Source organism: Pseudopodoces humilis, chromosome 1 (assembly GCF_049639895.1).
Source record: "Pseudopodoces humilis isolate 2021_Gansu_Grassland_sample_001 chromosome 1, ASM4963989v1, whole genome shotgun sequence".
NCBI classification, from domain to species: Eukaryota; Metazoa; Chordata; class Aves; order Passeriformes; family Paridae; genus Pseudopodoces; species Pseudopodoces humilis.
Window position 1 is genome coordinate 60,244,619 of NC_142200.1, and position 18,037 is coordinate 60,262,655.

At 43.8% G+C, this 18,037-nt stretch overlaps 1 protein-coding gene across 1 annotated transcript in view; it reads left to right on the plus strand.

Moving 5' to 3' along the window:
* Positions 1 to 3,354: 3,354 nt before the first annotated feature.
* The window catches only part of AHRR (aryl hydrocarbon receptor repressor), an 83,083-nt gene continuing 68,400 nt past the window's right edge, over positions 3,355 to 18,037 (plus strand). The window contains exon 1 of the mRNA XM_005517341.3: positions 3,355 to 3,473. The gene's annotated coding sequence lies outside the window, so the exon portion shown is untranslated. The remainder of the gene's footprint in view (positions 3,474 to 18,037) is intronic.

The window sequence follows — 18,037 nt, forward strand, 5'->3', positions numbered from 1 at the left end:
ATGAGTTTAAGTTCAGTCTTCAAATCAGCCTTTTGAATGAACACACATTTCAAGCATGAGTTTGGAAGAAAGAAGACTGATATATCAAAGATGCCTGGTTTGAAACTGCATTCAGGAAAATTTTAGTAAGTGGGTGAAGCAGTTAAAGTCTCTGGTGTTACAGACTACCAGTGAGTCTCATGAATGGTCAGACTGGGGAGTTTCCTTGATAACTCCTCCATGTTCCCTGCAGGAAGGAGCAAAGGAGGAGTAAGGAAAGCAGTGACCCGCTGCATCTATGGTGAGTGATGGAAGTTACTGTTCCATTTACAGTTCCATTTTAAAAATAGATGCTGGGCAAGTAAGCAATTAAAATTCAAGAAGGAAAACAGAAGTATCTGGCGGTCGTTCAGTAAGCCTAACTTGTATAAAAATGATCTGCACATAGCTGGTATAAATATAAACAGTCAGCAGCATGAGATTATGAAAAACAATTCTTGCCTGGCAAGCGTAATTACTTTTAACAAAATGTAAAATCCAGGGGGTGAAGAGAGCACAGCACAGATATTCTCTCTGTAGGCTTGGTCATTCAGCTGTATGTGGAATAAGCTCCCATAAAGCATCTGAGCCATCGTCTTTGGACATATCAATGCAGACAGGCGCAAAAGAGACCAAATTCCAAGCTGTACATATGCCAGCTTGGGGCCCCAATCCCAGTCAAACAAGCTCAGGAAGAGATTTGTTAGAGCAACCTGAATACCATGTCGTGGCACCATTTCTAATTCAAAGCTGGTTCATGTCTGTTCAATGACTCCTGATGTGTCTTCACACACCAAGACACCTCCTAGCTCCCCAGCTCTCCTCTGTGACACTGAGTTCACCAGGAGGAGCAATGAACAATAGCAGTCCCATGACTGTCCCACCATTATCCAGCGCTTTCTGGGTTCCACCCCTCCACCCCCCAATTGTCTTCTGGGTAAATCACTCCCTGTCAATGGCCTGGCAGCAGAAGTACCATTGTTCCATCTAGTGGAGAGCTATTCAGTGTTGATAGCCTCTGATTTCTCTTTCCAAACATAGGCCTTGACTCTGCCAGATAGGATTTAGTTGGTACGGTTGTGCTGGCAAATCCTCCTAACATAAGCACAGTCTGTAGTCCCCAAAGATTTATTGTGGCCCAAGTAGTCTAACTTGCATTCAATCCTTTGAAAATAATAAGTGCAGACAATACCAAAGCCACTCAGAAAAGTCCGATATAAAATATATACACTAATTTACAGCGAAGGTTGCAATCGTAAATAGCATTCGGAGGAAAAGTAAATAACGACATTCATAGTTTGGCACAGACATGCTGCCAGTGTGTCACATCCTGACGGATTGGGGATATGTCTGTGTCAAACTATGAATTCCGTTTTTGCTTTCTGAATGCCATTTACAATTGCAACTGTCCATGTGGATTATTGCATCTATTTTTATAGCCAAGGCTCTGTCTGGGAAGATAAAACGGAGCAATCAACAACACTGACTGGTTCTATTTTGCTGGAACAATAGTGTTCCTGTGAGCTGGGCTCTTCCATCTTTATGCACAGGACAGGAGGGCTGGGCTCTGGGCTTCCTCCCATCTTGAACAACATGGGCAACAGGGAGATAGAGGTTTATTATGTGGGTCCACCTGCCAAAATGCAGCTTCCCTGCTAAAACCAAGACATGAGCAGTCAAGCCAAAGACTTAATAGTGATCATGAGGTCAGGTGGTAGGGCACTCCAGAGAGACAGCTCTGAAGAGCTGGGAAAGCTGGGAAATGAGTGCAGCCATGGAGACTGACCATTGAGCTGGGACCACCCTCCTCACCTGCTGTCCAGGGTGAGAGAGGAGAAGGCTCAAGTACTCTCTGGTACTCCTGTTCCTCTCCCCTTCTTCCCTACTAAATCAGTGCTCAGGCACTGCATTTTTATTCAGTCTGTACAAGAAGCAACCTGAGAGTAGAACTTCAAGTGGAAAAAACATCTATTAGGTCGTTCAGACTAGATTAAAGGAAGAGAGTGTTTTACAGTGAGGGTTGTGAAACCCTGGAAGGTGTCATCCAGAGAGATGGTAGGTGCCCCATCCACGGAAATGTTCAAGGTCTGTTTGGATGAGCAACCTGATCCAGCTGAAGATGCTCCTGCCCCTTGCAGGTGGGTTGGACTAGGTGGTCTTTAAAGACGCCTTCCAGCCCAAACTAGCCTATGGTTAGCAAAAGCAAAATTCTTTGCTTTCCTGTATTACAGAAATAGGAAAGAAAAATCTGTGTTTTCCACTTATATTCCTGCCACCTATACCTTAACAATTTCCTGAGGACTGCCTGTGGATAAAGATCACAGAAAGCTGAGGCACTGTGTCTGGGATGAAGGCAGTGGGTGCATGGCACTGCTGTCTGATGGGTGGTACCTGCCACTGGATCTTCATCTGGAGGGACACCTCGGCAGTCCATGTCTGAGGAGAGGCAGACAGTTTGTCCCCACAGCAACAAGTCCCAGAAGCCTGCTGGGGGTTCAAAGTTTGGATCTCCTCGCTAAGGACTGGAACCTCACCAAGAAGAGGACTGTTTTTCACTTTGTTACTTTGAGTTTTCGGCATCAGCCTGCTCCGGTTTTGTCTGTCTTCTCCTTAAGCCTCCCATACAAGTGCCACTTCAGGTACTTACCGAACTCCAGCTTCTAAGGCCGCTCGCAGAAGGCCTCGCCGCTTGACCGGGATTCCCCCGCCGCTTCCAGTACGAACCAGAAACCCGTCGGCAAAACGTTCTGGGGAAATAAAACAAACACTGCTAGTTAAAGAAATGATCCCAGCTGCTATTCGGCTTCCAGGAGAAGCCGGTAAATGCGGTGCTGTACTGAAGGCACCGGTGCAGCCGAGGGAGCTGTGCTGATGCCGCGGGAACCGCACAAGCGCGGCGACCCCGGGGCCGGGCGGAGCGGCAGCCGGGGGCCAGAGGCACCGGTGCAGGGGACACTGAGGCTGTTCCAGACATCCACGAGGCGGGGAAGGACCCGCACGGCACTTTTCCCTTTCAGCTTTTCGGGACAGCCGGGCTGCTCGGCGGCGCGGGCAGGTGCACCGCGGGCAGCGGGCTCCCGGCTCCCCCCGGCTCCCCCGTGGATCCCGCGGCGGGGACGACCCCGCAGCCGGGTCCCTCCCGGCGGATCGCGGCGGCCCCCGGCCCGGCCCCCGCCCCCCGCGGGCCGGAGCCGCCGCAGCAGCGCCCTCTGGCGCCGCCGGGGCGCGGCGGGCGCGGGTCGCGTGCGAGCGGGCAGCGCCGGCTCGCCCCCTCCCCCGGCCGCCCGCCCGCCACCTGGATCACGAGGGACGAGCGCCCGAGCATCCTCCCCACCGCCGGCGCCCTCCGGCCCGCTCCCGCCGCTCGCCCCCCCCCCGCCGCCCTGCGCCGCGGCCGGGGGCTGCTGCTCGCCCGGAGAAACTTCGCACCCCCGGCTCGTGGCGGGGACCGTGGGGTAAGTCGCTGCATCTCGGGAGCTCGCGGCCGGCAGGACAGGCTTCAGCCTGGGCTGTGCGGGGGAGCCGGGGGACTGTCGGCTCCGGCCGCTTGGCCGCCCGCTGTGTCCGGGGTGTCGGTGGTCCCTCCGCCCGTGTCGGCGGCGCTGGGACCGCAGCCGCGCAGGACGAGCCGCGCTTCTTCCCGCCGGGCGCCGGTGACGGTCTGCAGCGCCCGGGAGAGAGCCCCGGGGGTTGCCGGTGCCGGCCGACGCTGGGATGGGGTGATGCCCGAGCGGTGCTTGTCAGTCCCGAGGGCTGAAACCGGGGCGGCGGAGGTCTCCGCCGCGGCACCTTGGCCACATCCTTTCCACTGACGCTTCGAGAAACCTTTCGAGGGGAAAGCAAGTGAACTAAAGTTTCACATTGCCTCTTTCGAGCCCCAGGTGCACTCGCTTGGAGCTGGACAGGGTGGGTTTGCCTTAGGGTCAGCCAGTACTTGACTTGGAAATAATTTTGAGCGCTTTATAACTTCTGCGCAACGGATTCTTGTTGTGTTTCAGTTTGACGTACCAAAGGGCGAAAAAGCAGTGAGGGAAAGGCTCTGGTGCTTTTTCTGACTTGGTATTATTCTGTTTAGTAAACAAGAATTTTGTACGTCTTTGGGTGAAGCTGTAGTTTTGCGTCTTTTTTAAAGAATAATTTAAATCGCATAAAACCAAGTTATATCATGTAAAAAACTTTTTTTCCCCCCGAACACAGACAATGTTTGTGTGTAATTTAGCAAGTTTCTGGGAGATGGACTATTTAACCAGGAAAAAAAAAAAAAAAAGAGGAAAAAACCCTCCAGAAAAAAAAAAAACAAGAATATGCTTGATGTTTGGTAATTGGAGGTTTCAAAAAGACAACCAGGACTGGATTTAAATAAAACTGAATGATCTGGTTGGGTTCAGAAGTAGTCTGTTGAGAAGAATGTTGATGCACATATGTTTGTACTAGATAAAAGAAAACAGTTCTCCTTTATGAACACGTAGAGAGTATTATGATTCAGGGCTAAGACTAAAACAGTTTTATTTAAGTGAGAGACTTAATGACTGACAATACCAATTTCACTGGCAAGACACTTGGTTAATTTGCAGCCAAGAGCAATAATTTATTTCTATCAAAACAAAATTTACTGTAGAAATAAAGATCCAGAAAGAGTTTCCAGTTTAGGTTTTGATGGTGACTTTAGCACAGTTGCTCCTGCATCCTCTGCCAGAGCACAGGCTGAGACAGTCCTCACTTTTCACTGCCGCATCCACCGCTTCTCTGCGTCCATGTACATTTGTGACAAACGATTTTTTTTGCCTTAGTTGACCATAAAAGTATGTTTGAGTGTTCTTCAGTGTCAGGGAGAAGATTAGGATTTTAGGGGTTGTGTTGGCCTAGTGTGTAAACACCTCCAGCTCCCAGCTCTGGAAGCATAAGGCTACACAGTCTGTAGGGTGAAGGTGTACGGAGAGGGACTGTTTCAGGAAGAGAGCCGGGGAATGAACACTCGTATGTGGAAAAGTCGGGTTATTATTGTGGTTTCAGGATTTTAATTTCAACTGAGCCACGGGAGGGGGGAGGTATGTTATTACCTCAGCCTCCCATTGATTCAGATTTCTGCTCAGGAATTGTAAGGAGGAAATGCATTTCTAGGCCCTGTTTGCAAAGCGAGTGCTTACAAAAACCAGCCAGCCAGTCTAACACTGATTCACCGGTTTCAGCGTATAAACAGATTTAAAATCCAGCGAGGAGGATTTAGTACTCAGAAATGATTTTTCCATTAGATTTTCCTTTCTGTAGGTACATAAAAAAATATATCCTTTGAAAAAAAGATGCTTTCAGTATCAGGAACTGCCCATGTGTAGTTAAACGAGACTAAAGAACTCAATACAGCTTTTGCTGTCGTGTGTTTAAGGGGTTTGATCCAATCTCAATCCACACTGAACATGGGGGCTCTGCTATTGAATTATCAAAGTCCGGTGCCAAAGCTTTCCTTAATATTCCTGGTAATTACTGCTGACTCATGCTGACATGTGAGTTCAATTAGCCCCAACTGGAATGTAAAGGATGTGGGAGTGTCTCTTTGTGCCCAGAGACAGCTAGGACAAAGCAGATTTTGGAGGAAAATTCAAGGAATTGCCAAGTTTGGGTAGGAAGTGTCAGCCAGGGCGTTTTTTTTAAAGAAATGTTTGAATAACCATTAAAGTTGAAGCCCAGGAAGGAGATGTTGGATAACATGGAATTGTCTTCACTACGGAATAACTGTAGTCCTAACTCAGACATTGCTTCTAATTTGAGTCATGTCCACACACACAAACTTGTTGCTGAAGAGTGTTGGTGTTTTCAATTTGAGTTGGCTTACCCATGAGGAATAAGATATAGCTCAAATAACCACAATTCATCATCTGCTAACCCAGTCTGCCTGAGTGGCACAAGGGGGATTATGCTCAACCCTTCCTGCTCCCGCTTGAAGGGGATTACCTTTACCTGGAGAGCAGGAAGCTCCAGCCTGCTTCCCTGGTACGGGCAGAGCGCGGCATGGTTTGGCTGTGAGGTAGGCAGTGGGATATTTGCCAGTGTGAACGTTCCCACACAGTTGCTGCCTAGCTGCCATGTTTGTGACAGCTTGGTGGACACTGTCACCACATGGCCATGGCAAAGCGGGACAGGAGGATTCTGCAGTGGTCCAGCACTTTCTGGTGCTCCGAACAGGGCACTTCTGCAACAAGGTGTGAGAATCAGACAAATACCTTTGCCCCAGAAATTAATTTCCTGTCAGCTACCAGCTGGTGCAAAAGGTCACTTATATATATACACGCACATATAGAAAGCCATACTCGGTTAGCAGAAGCGGGAGCTGCTGCTTTTGAGAGAAGCAGTTTCATTGCTGGCCCTCTGTGCAAATTGCCACTAGGAAACTGCAGGTCACAATGTCCACAAACATTCTGAGGTCAAAGCAAAGAAGGTGGATATGATGGCAAATATGCAGCCTAGTCTGTACCAATTAGGCCTTTTTTTTTTTTTTTTTTTCCAGAGGAGTGACCCTTCTGGGTCTGCAGGAAGAATGAAAATTTCAAGGTGCTTTGCAAGGAGCTTGACTGAGAGTCAGGAACCAGATGAACATCTTGAGACGGAAATGCTTTAGGAGTATGTCTCTGTCAGTCCAGAGCTCCCACAGAGCCATTCACAGTCATGTTGGATTTAATTCAACTTACCTTCAGAGTCTTGAACTTTGAGATTTCGGTAGCAAGTCCTGTCTGTGTGGTACTGCTGTCAACATTTCAAATATGTCATAGGTAACTACAGAACTCAAACTGATGCGCTTAAAGGGTTGCACAGGTGGGGTGGAAAAAAATTATGCCGACATAACATCAACTAAATGCACCCCAAATAGCTCCAAACCCCAAGGTTCCTTGTGCTAGTGTGTGATACAACCATTTCAGCATAGACCAGGTAGGAGCTGTTCACTCAAGTGCAACCCTCAGGTTCACAGGTCTGCAGCTACAATCACAAGGATCTCTTTTACCTTTCTGAGACCTTATTCTCAATCTTATCCTTTCCCTCTGAGAGGTTCCTTCTGGTGTGCAGTGACAGGGCAAGCAAAGGATGGCTGTGTAAAATTGTGCAGGGTGGCAGTGCTTAGCTGTCTGTCAGTGGAAGGTCTGTAGTATGAGCATTTGTGAACAAAGCATTTAGTCTGTACCCAGGTACTTGTCACATGAGGGCTGGGCCATACTGTCTATGCTTTTGAATTAAGGCTGCATCTGCAGGCAACACAAATAATTTGCATGATGCAATCCATATGAAGCTAAGTCCAAAACGTGGTGTTTGCAATCGTGTTTGTTCTGTGCCTGCAGTGCTGCCTGGTGCTCCAGAGCTATTGCTCTGTATTCAACAGCAATATCTCTCCGTGCACTTAATTTGTTAGATATTTATTCCTTACTCTTTAACTGTATTGGTGTTGATGCTGAATGGTGGTCATTTCAGTATGTTCAGCTCGCTGAAAGCATGTGCTCACAAAAAATCCAGTCTTGTCATTTCTTGGGACTGTAGAAACCCACCATTTGAGGCTTTCTCCCTCTTCTGTAACAGTTCAGCTGAAACTGAGTGAAGTTAAATGCATGGCAGTCTTGGGATCACTGTCTTTCCTGGCTGCTCTTTGCTACATTTGGTAGTGTACAGATCCCTGGGAGTCATGATGCTAATCTCTTGAACTTTTTTCTTCACTGAAACTTCAAATATTATGTTCTTACCTTACACTCAGGGCAGTATTGTTTGGAAGGCAGCTCTTCTTGGCCTTGTTGTCTCTCACAAGAATTTGCTTCTCCTAAATGTGTTTTTCTGATATCTGAGAACTCCTAGTGCACTTGTCAGATTGAGTCTCCCTTTCATTGTCCTAAAATGAGGAATCACTCCACAAACATTGTGCTTTCTTGTTGTTTCAGGTCATTTATAGAGAAACAAAATTTGATGAGGTTGCTTTGTGGGCAAGTATAGGCATTAGAGATTTTGGAAGGGTATACTGAGAGGACAGCCATTCAATTCAGGTTGGTACTCCACAGGATCTGTCACACTGTTCCCTATTTCATGAATGTCTCAAGTGAGGGGCCAGAGCATGTGGGCATTCAGCCTGCAGAGGTCACCAAACAGGTTTCAGGCACTATGGAAAAGTCAGATTCAGAGTGATTTTTGACAGTCACAGCCTCCAGAAAACCAACGAGGGTATGAGTCTATAAGGTTTAGTGCAAAGGTTTATATTTAGTCAGTAATACATCATGTACTCAAATATAGCATAGGGAATGGCTAAGGAGAAAAGGAAGAGGAACTCTTGTGGTTCACAAACTAAACGTGAGTCATTAGCATTGCACTGTTGTAAAAAAGGTGTGTTAGAACAGAAATGGTTTTTCTGAGGTACATCAATTTACTTTGAGATGCTCAGCTCAGCTAGGTCCTCAGCTGGAGTATTGCACTCATTTGGGAGCAGAGTACCTGAGAAAAAATTGCAAATAAAATTAATAGTCCAGAGCAGAGTGAAAGGGATTATCAGGTGTGTAAAAATATCGCTTACAAGATTAGAATACAATTACAACATTAGAATAATTATTCTGTCTAGAGACAAGAAAGGTCAAGAGAAAGAAGTTAAAAATCATCAGAAATGTAGGATTAACTGCAAACTTAGTTGAATTTAAGCTGTAATGTCAGTTACATTGTAGGTTACAATTACAATGTAGGTTAATGTCAGGACAAGAAATCATGGTAGAATCATACTGTGTGTTGTAATAAGGAAAATTTAGTTTAACATACCTAGGGGAAAAAAAATTGTGATTTTAGTGATAGTTAAGTGCTTGAATAAAATCTCTGGGGTACTCATAGAAACTGTACTTCTTCAGTATGAGCATCATTGGGGAGTGGTTTAACAGCTGGGTTGTTACAGCTATGATGGCCTAAGTGGGTAAAAGACTAGAAAGATGTGGCACTTTTTTATTAAATCAATTGATTTAGCTAGAAAAAGCAGACAAGTCTTTCATGCTCACAAGCCATTTCTCAGATATGCAACCTCTGAATGGTTTTGGTACAGCTGCTTCTGTATGAAGCAGGGAATGATGTTCTGTACAGTCTCTTGAGGGTCTTTTCAGTCCCATTTGCAATGATTAACAAAATCTTTCTGTCTTGGGATAGACGGGTGTTAAGGGACTGGGGAAGGAAGACAGGCTACAAAAGCAGATGAAAGAGCTCTCTCCTACCCTGTAATTGGGGAGATTCCCTGTGATTTTCACTCCATGAAAAATGCCTGTTTATTACTTTTCAGGAGTGGATGAGAATCAGTAAATCTGATACTAGCTTCTCTATAAGTGTCAGGTGGTTTTGGATAGTAGCAAATGCTTTATGACAAGTGATATTGTGATAGGATGATGTGATAAAATTGTGATAAAATATTTGCTTTTTTATCTTAGAGAAAAACAAAATCCTGGGAATTTTGAAGGAAAGAGGTCAAATTCCTCCCCATCTATTGCTCTAATTATATAAAGTGAAATACTTGTAGTCATGACTTGTTTATGAAAATTAATATTTTAAAATCTAAAAATACATCATCAAAACTTAATGAGCATATCAAAAACAACACAGCTAGGATCATTAATGAGAGCTAATTTTTATATATTGGTTACTTTGTGGTAGTAACAGATATAAGTAATATTAGAAGAGAGTAGTACTGCAGGTAATTTGAAAATGTATTAAAACTTTTTTCTTGTCTCTGGACACGTCTCTAAAACAGTAAAAGTATTTACAATAAAAAGTTACAGCAGTTGTCAAATAACAAATGAAAAAGGTAGGTATATCCAAAGATCTGAAACCCATAATGGGAATATTTTGCTTACAAAGGAGAAATTTCTGTTTCTGGAGAGGAAAACACAGGATCATAGATCACAGAGTGGTTTGGGTTGGAAGGGATTTTAAAGGTTCTAATTCTTACCCCACTGCCATGGGCAGGGACACCTTCAATTAGGTCAGGTTGCTCAGGGCCCCATTCGACCTGGACCCTTCCAGGAATGGGGCATCTACAGCTTCTCCAGCTGACCTGTGCCAGTGTCTCACCACTCTCACTGTACAGAATTTCCTCTTAACAATTCAACTAAGCCTGCCTTCACTTTGAAAACATTACCCCTTGTCTTATCTCTACATGCCCTTGTGAAAAGTCCCTCTCCAGGTTTCCTGTAGCCCTGCTTTAGGTCCTGGAAGGCTCATGTGAAGTCTCCCTGGAGCCAAGTGCTCCTCCCCAGGGCTGCCCTCAATCCATTCTCTGCCCAGCCTGTGCTTGGGGCTACCTGACCCATGTTCAGGACCTTGCATTTGGCCTTGCTGAGCTTTATGATGTACGCATAGGCCTCATACATTGGTAAGTAAGGACCTGCACTGTATTTTAGTACTTACCCAAACCAAGGTGATGGAGTAGTGCCTTGTCAGCACAGCAGACAAAACTAGACTGCCTTCCAACCATTGTTACTTCTTTAGTTGTATATATATAAAAAATATGAGCAACATCAGGTTTTATTATTACTTTTGTTTTCAGATTCAGTATCTGAAAGAACAGGAACTTTTGAGTTTCCATTCTGATTTTCATGTACTTCATTAAACTGAGGACTTGCAAGAATTGAGCAAAAGGTTGACAACAGCACACGGCTGCCTGGCTTTTGGTGTGTGTTTCCAATCTGTGACCTGCTTCTTTCAAACTAAGTGTTTTTTACAATGGTGGCACAAACATTTTAAGACACTGAAATGCAATGGTAGTAGCAATAACAATGTCAATTTAAGCATCAAGCTAACATAACTGTCAGAGTTCCAGGAGAAAATAGTTCATGTTTCATTTCAGTTTTTCTCTGCATTCCTGTTTTCCATCTCAAGCTTTCAGAAAAAACACCTTTTTCTTTCTCCCTGAAAGTTTTGTGGGTGGGGTTTTTTTTGTGGTTTTTTTTGTTTGTTTTTGTTTTACCTCTGGATCTTCACATACCTAAGCTCTGCTGAGCCTCTGTTATGGGTCTCTTGTAAGTTCATCCTCAGTTACTCTTTTTCTTTCATTGAATAACTGAGTAGGAACAACAAAGGAGAGAAAAGCCTGGAGAAGAATAGGATTGGTTCTCCAGAATAAGCTGATTTTACATCTAGGTGTATTACAGGTTTTCCTGCCTGCCTTCCTAGTCCTACATACATTTCATAACTTTTAGAGGAGTCTTTTGTTGGCCTTAGATCCAGGTCTCTTTTGCTTCTTTACTGAAGGAGAATGCTATGCTGTGTTATCCTGCTGTCACACAGGCTCCTCAGAGGACAAGCTGTGTCTCTGAGCCAACTTTTGTCTCTTTACACACTGTCTCTAGTGGTGCAGAAAAAATGCAAATATATGATACCAATGAATTATATATTTTATACATATATATATATTCAAAATATATGAGTTGTCACATAATTTACTCCTGTTCTGCATTGGAGTACAACTTAAATCTTTGAAGAAGCCTTTTGTGGAAAAAAAGAGAGAAATCAGAGCAATGAGAGTACAATTATTGTGTAGGACAGACTTTTTTGAAAGACTTGGAACTGGATTTTGGTCCAGTTGCAGAAAACCATCACCATCTTACTGGCTACTGTGGAGAGTCTCCCTGAATTTGATAAACAATTATTTCTTGATGAAACTTCCATTTAAGCTCCATTTTGACTTGACAGGAGAAAACTCCTAGAAATGGTTGCTAGTGATTCTGTTCTACCTCATCTATTCAATCCTCTAATCTATCTGTAGCCTCCCTTTGTATAACTCAGGGTTTCCCATCACGCTGTTTGTATTTACTCCAAAATTGCACCACTGTGTTGGGTTGACCCTGGGTGGATGCCAGGCACCCACCAAAAGCACTCTGTCACTCCCTTCCTCAGCTGGTCAACGGAGAGAAAGCATAACAAAGGACTCATGAGCTGAGATAAGGGCAGCAAGAGATCACACATCGATTATTGTCATGGGCAAAACAGACTCAGCTTGGGGAAATTAATTTAACTTATTACAAATCAAACTCAGAGCAGGATATTGAGAAGTAAAACAAATCTTAAAAACACCTTCCCCTCACCTTTCCCTTCTTTCCAGCTGTACCTCCTGCCTCCCAGAGGCGCAGGGAGATAGGGAATAGGGTATGGACGGTTCATCACATGTTTCTCCCACTGCTTGAAGAGAGGAGTCCTTCCTTTGCTCCAAGGTGGGGTTTTTCCCACAGGAGACAGTTCCTCACGAGCTTCTCCAGCCTGACTCTTTCCCACAGGCTACAGTTCTTCACAAACTGCTCCAGTGTGGGTCCCTTCCCACAGAGTGCAGTCCTTCAGGGACAGGTTGCTCCAGCACAGATCCCCCACAAACCATGGGGGACACTCATTGGACACACTCTCTCTATGGGTCTGCAGGTCCCTGCCAGGAGCCAGCTCCAGCACAGGCTTCCCACAGGGTCACAGCCTCCTGTCAGGCATCCACAGATGCTCTGGTGTGTGTCTTCTCCACGGGCTGAAGGTGGAACTCTGCCTCCCTGTGGATCTCCTTAGGCTACAGGGGCACCACTGCCTCACCACAGACTGTACCACATTCTGCAGGAGAATCTCATCTCTGGCACCTGAAACACCTCCTCCCCTTTCTTCACTGACCTTGGTGTCTGCAGAGTAGCTCCTCTCACATATTCTTACCCTCCAAGTGCAATTTATTCTGCACAATACCTTTTTTTCCCTTCTTAAATATGTTATCACAGGGACAGTCTCTGATTGGCTTTGCCTTGGCCTGTGCTGGGTCCACCTGGGAGCAGCCTGGCATTGGCTCTGTTGGATATGGGGGAAGCCGCCAGCATCTTCTCACAGAAGCTACTCCTGTAGCCCCTCTGCTACCAAAACCTGGCCACACAAACTCAGTACAACCACACTTCTAGTCTAGTCCTTCGGATGGATGCAGGATGATAAATAGTCTTATTAAAGATTCTTGTTCTAGTATTTCAAAGAGACCCCCAAACCTCAGACAGCTGAAGTGTGATGAAATGACAAGCAGGGTATTAAGACGTAGGTGGCTGAGACAATAACACCAGGAATGCCAGTGAACTTACAGGAGGGTTTGGAGGACCAGTCCTTAATTATATTTGCAATCTGTGGCTAGTTCTGTGACACCAAGTAATGTCTAATGTCAAATTTACCCCATCACAGTAGTGTGTGAGTGGGTGGTGGAGCATATACCACCTTATGGTGGAACATATGGTGGAGTGGGGCATGAGGATAAAACAACACAAAAGGCAGCCAGTGCACAGCCGCATGTGTCTTGTGAAAAAAAGTGATACAATTAATTCAAAGGGATATTGTTATCTTCTTTTATCTAAGGATATTTATCCTTCACTTAAAATTGAAGACAAGATAATGAACTGCATAAACTTGAATAATTAATTAGCTCTAGAAGCCTTATCATGACAGCACAGAGATAAATCTGGGCAGAACCTGTTTGAGAAATTATGTATACAGTTAACAAACATGCTTGAGTTGTTCTCTGCACTGAGCTCTGTGTTGCTAGCATAAAGGTGCTCCCAAAACCTGAACCTAGATAGCTAGAGAGAAGACAGCTGAGCTGGGGCCTTGCTACATTACTCATTCGTGGTAGAAGTATTTCATTGACCTATCTTACTGGTTTTAGTCAGATTTGCTACGGAAATGATGCTCATGCTTTCACAACATCGGCTTTTCTTGTGACCTGTTAGTCAGGTTCCAGCAAACAGAACAGAGGAACAGAGATCTCAAAGACATTATGTTCCTGAGAGTTTAAAAGTGAAACATGCTACACAAATATCCTTACTGAGGGATATCTTGCAATGCAAAATTGACTGTCTTGTTAGTCATCAAATAATCCATATGGTTCAGACTATATCCTAAATGCCCCAGCTGTAGAAAAACTTTTCATCACTGCTCATGCCTTCCTATGAAAAGTCCACTCTAGATATCACTCTACTAACTACAAAGTATTTTACCAGACATATGTCCACTATTAATTTTCTTTGGTGTGTTTTTGTATGTGCTTCCATCTGTATACTTCCTCAAGTGACAGAGTGCATGTTAGAAGTTCTAAAAACAGCTGTATTTTTCAAACATCACTTAAAAAAACCCATCAAAACTGCATCTAAGCTTTTTAAAGAAGTTATTTATTTGCATCCTCAAAGCTCAAAAGAAATGTCCTTGAACTTAATTTCAGGCTTTCTTATATAAACATATAAAGAAAGAAAGGCTGATGAGACAATTCAGTCCCCTGATGAACTTGTTTGTGAAGGAAGAATAATGGTGGAAATTATTGTTCTGCTAAAGAAGAAGAGTGTAGCTACATATCCATCCTGTAGCAAAGGGCTGCTCTGTTTTAAAGTCAAGCACTTGCAAATTAGGAGACCCAGGAGTAAACATAAATTCATAAAACATTTAGATTGAAAAAGACTTCTAAGAACATCGTAAACATAAATTCATAAAACATTTAGATTGAAAAAGACTTCTAAGAACATTGAGTCCAGCTGTTAAATTCCTCACTTGTGTGGACAGGCACTAAACTTAATCTCATACTAAAATAGAAGCTGGGTATTTTGTTTCTATCATCCCCATTCACCTCATAGTCTCAGCTCTGCACTATGCACTGTTCAAATCCTGTGCAAGAAAACTGCTATTATTTTTGTCACAGACTGTTAGGTGATAATTGTGACTTTACTATTTAAGAACATCAAATCCACTACTGAATTAATCTTTATTATACTGCTGAGACATATGGACTTGTTAGAAGTGATAAATCTGAAATACTTATTCTCATTTACTTGATGCCAGGCACTCAGGAGATCATTTTCCAGAAGACTCAGCCTTTGGTGCAAGCACAGAGCTCAGTGCTGGCTGCCTCCAGCTGCAGAACCGAGTGCTCATCACTTTTAGAACAGACCAAGGCTCCCAGAAAGTGGGGACTGGTGTGCCTTGCATCCTGCAGCCCTAATTCCTACATCCCCTGTGGAACCCTAGCTGGGGCAGGAGTCTGGCTCCCAGTGCTCAGATTGCTTCTCGTAAGGCAAGCAGTTAAGGCAATGGAGCCCACAAGAGACCTGGAAGGGAGATTGCAGTAGGGAGGTGCTGGCCACATTATTTCTGGCAACCTCCCCAAATTTTCAGTGGATACTTTGAATTCCTAATGCTAATACAGAAGCAGCTCTCCAGAATCATCCTTTTCCGGAGCCTTTTAGAGCGCAGCATCTCTCAGCAGGTCTTAGGGATGCTGAGAGTCAGGACTACACACTGCCTGGTATCCCTCCCTGCCTTGTCCCAGTCTCCTTCAGTTCTTCCCATGGCTGGCTCTTTGTTCCTGTGCCTGATATTTGGAGTCCTTTGTCGCACCAGGATGGGGAGGGAGAGCAAGAGGGAAGGTCCAGCGCTGCCTTTGCTGCTGGGAGGGGAGGCCTGTGAGGCACACAGGGATGCACATGCACAGTGCAGATGCCTGTAGGAGGAACGAAGGGGATGACGTGTGCTCAGCTCAGGCAGAAGCTGTAGATAACTGTCAGACTACAACAAGGCTCCTGAGCACACGCAAGCTGGATTTTTTTTTTTTTCCAGAAGCCCCAAACATAGCCAAATCTGTACACATTTTTTTCAAAGGAAATGAAAGAGATTTTATGTGTTTTTGTCAGACAACATATGATCGCTGGTACTTATAGAACACCCTCTCTAAATAAAGCATTAAATACTTCTTTTTAGTCTTCTAAAAACTCCTCATGTTTGAGATTTAGCCCTCTGCTCTTTCACTGGAGAAATAATTGAGGCAGAAGAGGAAATTTTAGGGTCAGAAAGAGCCACAGTGATCTTGCTTCAATCTCATGTATAACTGGACCATCAGACATCCTTCAACAAATTCTTACCATGCAGGTCCATTAGTTTTGTTAAGAAAAACATTTTTGATGAAAAAGTGCTCAGTGATGGAGAATCCTCTACAGGCTTTGGTAAATTATTTTGATAGTAATTTAATTGTTATTTGGATTTAATTAGCCTCAAGTTCAGTAAATTGGATCTTGCTAGAAATGTTTGTTTCTTGTCACGAAATGTTTGTTTCCTACGTAATGTAGTTACTTATTGTACGGAAGTTCTCTGTTGCTGTTCTTCATGATAACCCAAACAGTTTGAGCTCCTGCACTCTGGCTGTGGGGCTCAGTTTCACAACCCTTATGCATTCTTTGCTCCAGTTATTTTCTAAGTGGGGCTGCTTCAGCTAGAAACATGCTATTTACATGGATATATCCAAGACTGTTACCATATTTTCTCCTAAGACATCACCATTCATTAGAAGCAGAAAACTTGGCACAAATGTGCTAATCACAATTAATTTAGTGAGAGCAGGCAGGTAGATTTCTGTCCTGTTGATGAGCCATCGTGGCTGGAAGTCTTTTTCCAGAGCTGACCCTGCCAAAGGTGGAAACAACATAATCCTGAGCCAAGTCCTGGCTCCAAGTCCAGCCCCATCCCCTTCTTGCTCTGCTGGTGAATCTGCACCACGGTGCTGTGGCATGGTGGGGATGAGCACTCACACAGCCTTCTCACTCCCAGGCTGCCTCTTCAGTAACTGTTCCACTTTGAAGCTGTGGTCTGCACAGCCCTTTCTTGTAGTTCAGGCACTGAATGCATGGTATGTGATTACATTCAGGCAGGAAATGATTCATAAAATTTAGTGAAAGGAGAGATCATTGGATAATGCAATCTGACCTCCTATAGCTACCAAAGGTATTTTTTTTTCCTTGAATATGCCTGCATTCAACTCAACTGTTTCTATTTAATTTAACTTCTGTTAGGGTAAACTGCATATTACAAAAAGGCATGTAACAGTGGTTTCAAGACAGCAGGATACATTAAATCCTTTGTACCTTGTTCCAGTGTTTAAATGTTCATGATGTTACAGATTAATGCCTAATTTCTTATTTGGATGTATCTGACTTCAGCCTCACTTTCTAAGTGCTTGCTGTGTTTCAGATTTAAGTAATTCAGTACTCATATTTTCCCCTGGAAGTACTTCACTCTAGTCAAGTCACCTAAATCTTTTTTTCTATGCAAAGAAATTTCTTCAGTCTGCAAGTATTTATTTTAGCTTCTTTCCTCTTACCAGTTTCTAACATTACTTGAAAAATACTTACATGCAAACTGTACACACTGTTCCAGCATCAGTCTTATCATATCTTTAAACAGATGTAAAACCACTTCACTTAGGTTAGCATCTGCATTAGCTGCCTTTGCCGCAGCCCCTCCCTGGCAGCTCAAACTATGGATTGTATTCATTTTTCACTTTGATCCCTAATTCTTTTCAAGAATCACTCACATTTCAGGATGCAGTCCCTATTCAGTATCAATGACGTGCATTCCCTATTCAGAGATGCAAGTGTCTGCATTTGGCTGTATTAAAATACATTGTGAATAAAAAGAAACAGCCTGCTGGGCACTCCAGATTGCTCTGTTTCATTGTGTCTTCAGCATTATTTATCAATCTTCTAAATTTTTATAACTTTGTAAATATTATCACCAATGAGTTTGCATTGAATTTGGTGTCTTTATGGTCTTTATAAAACTTTTTTCTATTTAGCAGTGATTTCTCTATGACTACTTTTCCTTTTATTCTGTCACTTGACAGATTATTTTCTTGTAGAAACTGTGCACTGTAATGTTTTGTTGTGGCTTTTCAAAAGCAGAATGTTGTGCTGCTAACTTAAGTTACTAATACAACTGAACTCCTCTGTCAGCTAGAGATGATAACTTCTCAGCAAGCTAGTTTCACTCCAAAGAGCATTATATTCCATGGAATTCTGTTAAGTGATGTAATTAATTTTTCTTATCAGCTTCTCTGGTATTTTGCTTGGGATGGATGTCAGTCTTGCCATCCAGTGGATAGCTGGATCATTATGTTTCCCTTCTCTGAATATTATAATATACAGCTATCTTTCAGTTATCCTTCAGCTTTCCCCAGTGTTTAGAGATTCATTGTGAATGCCAGTAGTGATTA